Source organism: Rhinoraja longicauda, chromosome 28, assembly GCF_053455715.1.
Source record: "Rhinoraja longicauda isolate Sanriku21f chromosome 28, sRhiLon1.1, whole genome shotgun sequence".
NCBI classification, from domain to species: Eukaryota; Metazoa; Chordata; class Chondrichthyes; order Rajiformes; family Arhynchobatidae; genus Rhinoraja; species Rhinoraja longicauda.
Genome location: NC_135980.1, coordinates 26,626,356 through 26,632,777, shown reverse-complemented (window position 1 = coordinate 26,632,777; position 6,422 = coordinate 26,626,356).

Here is a 6,422-nt window from a genome sequence, read left to right as displayed (position 1 = left end):
TCTCCCCCCTTCTCTCTCCCCCCTTCTCTCTCCCCCCTTCTCTCTCCCCCCTTCTCTCTCCCCCCTTCTCTCTCCCCCCTTCTCTCTCCCCCCTTCTCTCTCCCCCCTTCTCTCTCCCCCCTTCTCTCTCCCCCCTTCTCTCTCCCCCCTTCTCTCTCCCCCCTTCTCTCTCCCCCCTTCTCTCTCCCCCCTTCTCTCTCCCCCCCTTCTCTCTCCCCCCTTCTCTCTCTCCCCCCTTCTCTCTCTCCCCCCTTCTCTCTCTCCCCCCTTCTCTCTCTCCCCCCTTCTCTCTCCCCCCTTCTCTCTCTCCCCTTCTCTCTCCCCCTTCTCTCTCCCCCCTTCTCTCTCCCCCCCCTTCTCCTCCCCCCTTCTCCTCCCCCCTTCTCCTCCCCCCTTCTCCTCCCCCCTTCTCTCTTCCCCCTTCTCTCTTCCCCCTTCTCTCTCCCCCTTCTCCCCTCCCCCCCCTTCTCCCTCTCCCCCCTTCTCCTCTCCCCCTCTCTCTCCCCCCCTTCTCTCTCCCCCCCTTCTCTCTCCTCCCCCTCTCTCTCCCCCCTTCTCTCTCCCCCCCCTTCTCTCTCCCCCCCTTCTCTCTCCCCCCCTTCTCTCTCCCCCCCTTCTCTCTCCCCCCTTCTCTCTCCCCCCCTTCTCTCTCCCCCCCTTCTCTCTCCCCCCCTTATCTCTCCCCCCTTCTCTCTCCCCCCCTCTCTCTCCCCCCCTTCTCTCTCTCCCCTTCTCTCTCCCCCCCTTCTCTCTCCCCCCCTTCTCTCTCCCCCCCTTCTCTCTCCCCCCCTTCTCTCTCCCCCCCTTCTCTCTCCCCCCCTTCTCTCTCCCCCCCTTCTCTCTCCCCCCCTTCTCTCTCCCCCCTTCTCTCTCCCCCCTTCTCTCTCCCCCCTTCTCTCTCCGCCCTTCTCTCTCCCCCCTTCTCTCTCCCCCCCTCTCTCTCCCCCCCCTCTCTCTCCCCCCCTCTCTCTCCCCCCGTCTCTCTCTCCCCTTCTCTCCCCCCTCTCTCCCCCCTCTCTCCCCCCTTCTCTCTCTCCCCCCTTCTCTCTCTCCCCCCCTTCTCTCTCTCCCCCCCTTCTCTCTCCCCCCCTTCTCTCTCCCCCCCTTCTCTCTCCCCCCCCTTCTCTCTCCCCCCCTTCTCTCCCCCCTTCCCTCCCCCTTCCCTCCCCCTTCCCTCCCCCTTCCCTCCCCCCTTCCCTCCCCCCTTCCCTCCCCCCTTCCCTCCCCCCTTCCCTCCCCCCTTCCCTCCCCCCTTCCCTCCCCCCTTCCCTCCCCCCTTCCCTCCCCCCTTCCCTCCCCCCCTTCCCTCCCCCCCTTCCCTCCCCCCCTTCCCTCCCCCCCTTCCCTCCCCCCCTTCCCTCCCCCCCTTCCCTCCCCCCCTTCCCTTCCCCCCTTCCCTTCCCCCTTCCCTTCCCTTCCCCCCTTCCCTTCCCCCCTTCCCTTCCCCCTTCCCTTCCCCCTTCCCTTCCCCCTTCCCCCCCTCTTCCCTCCCCCTCTTCCCTCCCCTCTTCCCTCCCCCTCTTCCCTCCCCCTCTTCCCTCCCCCTCTTCCCTCCCCCTCTTCCCTCCCCCTCTTCCCTCCCCCTCTTCCCTCCCCCTCTTCCCTCCCCCTCTTCCCTCCCCCTCTTCCCTCCCCCTCTTCTCTCCCCCTCCCCTCTCTCCCCCCTCTTCTCTCCCCCTCCCCTCTCTCCCCCCTCCTCTCTCTCCCCCCCTTCTCCCCCCCCCCCTTCTCTCTCTCCCCTACTTCTCTCTTTCTCTCTCTCTCCCTCTTTCTCTCTCTCTCCCTCTCTCTCTCTTTTTCTCTCTCTCTCTGCCTCCCTCCGAATCCTTACTTTCCTGTCCTTCAAACGCAGTAAAGAGTTTCCTGAGTTAGAAGATAACTGGGCAATATTGTTACTAAATTATTGTGAGCCCAGTGATTAAACAGAAAGCTTTGTACAATGTTTGCCACCAGCTCTGGCATCAATTAGAAGAGACGAAAAGGCTCGGATTCAGTACCATTCTCTTGTGTAATGTATAGATGTATATTTTAGTGGATCTCCACTGCCTTTGCTGAAAGAGGATTGCTGTTAGTTGAGGGTGGGAGTTAATCTTGTCCCTCCTGCGATTGACCCTGTACAGAAGATAGCAAAGGTCCTCCATTAGGCTAGATGTCAGTGAAGGTCTGGGTTAATGCAATGTAGAAGGTAGGGTGGGCATTTTTATTTAAGGTCGTAAGTTATAGGAGCAGAGTTAAGTCTACAATGGCCGATCTATCTTACCCCCCGAAAACCCCACTCTCCCGCCTTCTCCCCATATCCCCTGACACCCAGAAACATGAACAAACTCAAAAGACATCCGCACGATTAGTTTTTGAGCTCCAACCCTCAGCGGGTCAGGCAGCATCTCCGGAGAAAAGGATCAGGTGACCTTACTTGAAGTTAGCAAAATCAATATTCATGCAGCATTCAGCGGTATGAATATTGATATCTCCAACTTCAAGTAACCCTTTCATTCCCTCTCTCTCTCCGGTCCCCTCCCCCACCCTAGTCCTCTTGCTAATTTCACTGTCTGCATCCCTTTGTTATCACCTGGTCCCCAGCCAACAATGGACCATTGTGGGCTCCATCCTTCCTGGGCCTTTGATGCCGGCTCTGCTTTGTCCTGTACCTTCCGTGTGCCTCTAGTTTCCCCCCTCCCTGACTCTCAGTCTGATGTGGGGTCTCGACCCGAAACGTCACCTATTCCTTTTTGCCAGAGATGCTGCCCGACCCGCTGAGTTACTCCAGCAATTTGTGTCTATCTCCCATTCGAATGGATAGCCAGGGTTTGGAGTCCAAAATACAAATCTTGTGGGTGTTGGGGATGGTTTTTGAGTTTGTTTACGGAAGGAGACCAGAACATTCGGAAAAGGAACAGGATGAAACCATATCATGTCCTGTTCCTACTTTACAAGTGGACTTATAGCTGATAGCTTTAAATCCACTTTCCCACCCCCCAGCTCCACATTCCCCAGACGTGTTAAATACCTGTAAAATATGATCACTCCGTCTCCGCTTGGAATATATTTCAACTCCTGAGAACATTTCTCGTCCTCTCTATCCCAGTTGCCAGCCCTCTATTCTCAGACTCTTGTCTCTAGATTCTCAGCTCCCCACCTTCAAGAAGGTTTCTCCTCAGCATCCACCCATGTCTACTCTACCGGGAATCTTACGCGCATCGCCGACTCTTCAGAGGGCCAGTGGGTACAGGACGGCACGGTGGCGCAGCGGTAGAGTTGCTGCCTTACAGCGCCGGAGTCCCAGGTTCGATCCTGACTACGGGTGCTGTCTGTACATAATTTACATGGGGTCGCCCCATGTAGGACAGAGAGAGAGCAAGAAAGTTCTCTCAAAGGGTCGTGTTGGAGTTTTTATGTTTTTTCCAGTTTTGTTAGTGTGGATCTTCTGGAACGAGCTGCCGGACGAGGTAGTTGAGGCAGGGACTATTGGAACGTTTGCAAATCATTTAGACAAGTACATGATTAGGATAGTGGTTTAGAAGGATATGGGCCAAACGCAGGCAGGTGGGAGGAGTGTAGATGGGGCTTGTTGGTCGTCGTGGGCAACTTGGGCCGAAGGACCTGTTTGCGCGCTGCATGACTGCAAGGCTGTTGTGTTGATCTGTGAGCTTCTGCTGCAGAGTCTGGGCAGAACCTGTTGGGACTACACAAGGTAACCACACATCCACTGATCCATGGAAGGGAGGTCCCAGGCTAGTGGTGACGGATAGTGTAGTTACTGGCACAAGAACAAGGTGGGGCTTTGATTTCAGTCAGAGCCAAGTCAAGTTTATTTGTCACATACACATACACGATGTGCAGTGAAATGACAGTGGCAACGCCTGAGGATTATGCAGTGAATACTGACAAACCAGTGTCAGTTTCGTCAACTTCTGTCAGTTTTAGTTTCAGTTTAGTTTAGTATTGTCACGTGTACCGAAGTACAGTGAATTTTGTTTTTTGTTGTTGCTGTTGCGTGCTATCCGGTCAAAGAAAAGACAATGCATGATTACAATCAATCTGACCACCCTGTACAGATTAAAGATAATGGGTACAACATTTAGTGCAAGATAAAGTCCAATTAAAGCTGGTTCCAGGGTCTCCAATGTGGTAGGTGGGAGGTCAGGACCGAACTCCAGTTGGTGACAGGATAGTTCAGTTGGCTGATAACAGCTGGAAAGAAACTGAACCTGGAGATGTGCGTTTTCAAACGCCTGTACGTCTTGCCTGAGGGGAGAGGGGAGAAGAGGGAGTGACCGGGGTGAGACTGGTCCTTGGTTATGCTGCTGGCCTTGCCCAGGCAGCGTGAGGTGTAGATGGACCACTGGTTGACTTTAATCCAGTGTCAGCCACTGGATTAAAGACCAAGGTTTGTTCACCCAATTAAAGTTGGATTCTTTCACAATTAAATCCCCCCCCCTTCCTATCGCAGGGTGAGGCAAGTGAGGCTGTGACCACCGGCGTCCGTCTGCCCAAGGCCAACTCACCCTCAACACTGTTCGCAAAGTGAACCTGTACCAGGAAGCAGCTGACTTCCAATTTAACTCTGAACGTCATCTGCCTCTTGTGTTACATTCAAACACTTCATGAAGCCAAGCTGTGGGTCAGGGGCCTCTAGAGAGTGAGTGGTAGTGGAGACCCTAGCCGGTGCATGGATTTTCTCCGAGATCTCGCCCGAGATATCCTCCCACATTCCAACGACGTACAGGTTTGTAGGTTAATCGGCTTGGTGTAAAATGTAAAACGGCCCCCCGTGTGTGCAGGGCAGTGTTAATGAGCGGTGATAGCTGGTCGGCAGCCAACTTGGTGGGCCGAAGGGCCTGTTTCCGTGCTGCAAACTAAACTAACCTTTACCCACAAAGGGAGAGAGGACAATATAATGTGGCTTTATGTTGTATTGATATTGTCCGAGATACACTACCTGTTAGCTAGGGTTGCCAACTATCTCACTCCCAAATAAGGGACAAGGTGACGTCACCGCCCCGCGCCCCACGTGACCTCGCCCAGCCAGCGGCCACGTGCTCCCGCTCCATCAATGGCGGCTGCCCGGACCGGGAGATGGGTTGCTAGGCAACCTCCGTTAGGCGGCCTCCGGGCCTACACTGTCCGGGCCTACAGCACCCCCCCCCCCCCCCCCCCCGGGCCTAATACGGGACAAGGGCGGTCCCTTACGGGACAAAGCGATTTAGCCCAAAATACGGGATGTCCCGGCTAATACGGGACAGTTGGCAACCCTACTGTTAGCAGAGATTGCGATCCTTCTGGCAAGCGTATTTTTGGAACCACATCGACTGTCTGCCTGTAACTGTTCCCTCTTCTGACCTGGACTTCCCTCACTTCAATCCCCTGGCATTCCTGACTTTGTCCTTCCAACTTTCTGTTTTGTAAGGGGGGGGGGCATGTTAAATAAAACGTTGTCAAACTTTAACGTTGCACACTGATTCTTCATTGCACCTCACCGGTTTCGCACTGAATTCTAACGTGAATGGAGTGGACCCAAAGTGCTGGAGTAAGCTTAAGCTCTTAAGGATAGCGGGGTCAGGGGGTATGGGGAGAAGGCAAGAACGGGGTACTGATTGAGAATGATCAGCCATGGTCACATTGAATGGCGGTGCTGGCTCGAAGGGCAGAATGGCCACCTCCTGCACCTATTGTCTATTGTAACTCAGCAGGGTAGGGTCGCCAACTTCCTCGCTCCCAAATAAGGTACAAGGGGTGACGTCACTGCCCCCCGCGCCCCACCCAGCCAGCGGCCACGTGCTCCCGCTCCACCAATGGCAGCCGCCATTGGTGGAGCGGGAGCACGTGGCCGCTGGCTGGGTGAATTCACGTGGGGGCGCGGGGCGGTGACGTCACCCCATTGTCCCTTATTTGGGAGCGAGGAAGTTGGCAACCCTACTAATGCGGGACAAGGGCGGTCCCGTACGGGACAAACTAATTTAGCCCAAATATACGGGATGTCCCGGCTAATACGGGACAGTTGGCAACCCAACAGCAGGGTCAGGCAGCATCTGTGGAGAATAGGGATGGGTGACGTTTTCGGCCCAAGGCACGAATGAACAAGGGCCTGTGGACAAACAAATTCCTCACTTCTACAGAGTGCCACCCTCCCGACAGTCACGTTCTTTCCCGTAATTGAGAGGGAGCACTGTTGGTAAAGTCTTAACTTCTATTCCACCTTGGTCGCACCACGCCCGACCTACTAAGCAGACACAAAGAGTGATTCTTATCCTGCGCCAACAGTGAATCGGTTCAGTTACACGCTGAGTAATCCTGACTCTGGGGTAAGCAGGTACTTCTTTACAAACTCCCAACGTCAAGGATGACTCGACTTCATTCTAGTCTGTGGCGTGACCTTCCGAGGTGAATTCTTTGCCACCGAAGGCTGTGGAAGCCAAGTCAGT